This window comes from Ahaetulla prasina, chromosome 2 (assembly GCF_028640845.1).
Source record: "Ahaetulla prasina isolate Xishuangbanna chromosome 2, ASM2864084v1, whole genome shotgun sequence".
NCBI lineage: Eukaryota > Metazoa > Chordata > Lepidosauria > Squamata > Colubridae > Ahaetulla > Ahaetulla prasina.
The window spans coordinates 11637371-11639775 of record NC_080540.1 but is presented as its reverse complement, the minus strand read 5'-3'; positions in this window follow the sequence as shown (position 1 = coordinate 11639775).

The window sequence follows — 2405 nt, the reverse complement described above, 5'->3', positions numbered from 1 at the left end:
CTGCTCTGTTCTGTTCTATTCTATCTCCTTGCAAGGAGTCAAATTGGAGAAGTTAACCTCAGGATTAGCAGCATATAAATTTAATAAATATAAAGGAAAACCTGGTTCCAAATCCAGTTTCTTGTGTGAAGGCAACTTTTCTTATCCTAGGCTTAGGGGACAGCTACATCTTCCTTATTTTACAGAGGACCAGCAGGATAGAGGCTTATCAAACTTCATGGGAAGAGTGTTTCATAGGGCAGGGTCTGCAACAGAAAAGGCAAACTTCCTAGCTCCTATCAGCTGGTAATAGGCCTCTTTTTCAGCCTGTAGTTTTCGGTAGATTTCAGCGCAAGAAGCCCGTTGCCGGCTCATTTCTGGCAGGCAAAGAGGTGGGGCTGGAGGCGTCTTGTGCCAAAAAAGAGGCAGTGGCTACAGGCTACAGGCGTCTTGCGTCGAAAACTGAAGAAGTCCTGTAGCTGTCATTGCTGCCCTGTTCTTCACACCTGTCACATACACGCACCCCATTGCCAGACCCGGTCAGGAGAATGACATGCGGAGCTGGAGGGACTTCATCACCGTGGAGTTGCTCGGAAGGCACCTGAACTGTGGTGTCCCTTTAAGATAGTTCAACTTGGGGGAAGGGGGACCATAAAGGGACAGGCTGTGGGAGCTGCCTTTTCTGCAGGTTCTGTGGGCGTGGTTTAGTGGTGGGGTTCATGTGATTGAGTGGGCGTGGCCAACTCAATGTCACTCACACCAAAGTGTCACCCCACCTTGCCGTGAGTGATGTCGAGTTGGCCACATCCACTCAGTCACATGACCCCCGCCAACCGGCCCACAGAACCGGTAGAAAAAAAATTGAATCCCACCATAGTTTAAAGCTGATGCAGCAGCTGGTAAACTTGTGAAGTTAAGTAGGATCAAGCTTCACTCTTCAAGCTTCCCTCAGTTGCAAAGTCAGTTTTGGGGAGTTTTCCTTCTTGTTGCCTGATGGAACATTGTGTCCCCCCCATGGATGGTTTTCCCTTGGTTTAGTTCTTACAAATGAAGCTCCAGGCTCAGTTGAAGTGACAATGAAGACGTCCCTGCGATACCCCGAAGGACAGACTGGGATAGATCGTCCTGGAGAAAAAATCATTAAAAAATCTTTAAAACATCAGATAGAGACAGAATGAGCGTATTTTCAGTCTTCTGTCAGTAGATGGAGCTCTAACACTACACTGGAAATCCTCCACTCTAAGAGCTGCATTGGTGGTGGCTGAGCCGACATCTAACGGGAGTGATAGAGTTAAAACCACCGAATATTGCTAGAAAGGCTCTAGACCAGAAAAGAGGAGATGGGGAGGGGAACTTCCTCTTTCGGCTCCCAGAGGCGATGGGCGGAGTGGAGGGTGGCTTTTCCCAGGGTCCAAGCAGCAGCTGGAAGGTGAGTCGTGGTCAGGTCGGAAAAGTTGGGGCCGCCTGGTTTCCTCCGCTGTGTAAAAGCAGAGTAACAACTAGGCTTCGACATATTCCTTCCCACCCCGGATCTTATTCCGCCGGTGCTGCAGTCCTTAAAACTGATGCCCCCAATTTTCTGCTGGTTGGAAGGTTTAAAAAGTCTCCTCCAAATTAAAATAAATTAATGAATTCCTCGAGTATCTTACAGGCATGTTCTTTGCTTGGTAACATTATGGGACTGATCTGCCATTGGTCTCTTCTGGGATTTTACTTTCTTTTACTTCCATGAACGGGAATAGGAATAGAATAGACACTGATCGGAAGATTCTCTTTAATTCCAGGTTGCTTCTCTCTTTCATTAGTTTCCAATCATTATTTCTTGTCCTGCCTTCAGGTGCTTTGGAGAATAATTTGACTCCCTCTTCTTTGTGGCAGCCCCTCAAATACTGGTATTTTATCACCCCTAATTCTGCTTTTCTTTAGAGTAGCCAGACCCAAAACCTGCATCCGTTCTTTATATGGTTTAGTTTCTAGCTCTTTGATCATCTTAGTTGCTCTTCTTTGAACTTTTTCCAAAGTCTCATCAGCTTTTAAGTAGTACTAGCTGATTACCCGGGTATTTATTTATCCCATCCTTGTATTAGACAGGAAAAGGAATGAATTATATCTTTAGTGTCAAATCAAAGCAATTTTATTCACAGGGTTTTAAAAGTATAAGCACAGTATACAAATTATAAAGTAAAATATTATTCAAATTAAGAATAATATTAATTTAAGAGAAAACTTGATTATAAACAACATTTTTAGTCTCATCTCCAGGAGCAAGAATTCTGTGGTGAACCCACCCTTGAGCAAACAAAATAAAATTATCCGTGAAACATGGTGATCTCAAATCCACTCCACAGTATTTAATAGACTGACCCTGTGACTTATTGATCGTGATTGAGAATGCAAGTGTACCAAGTTTGCTTAAAACTGCTTGA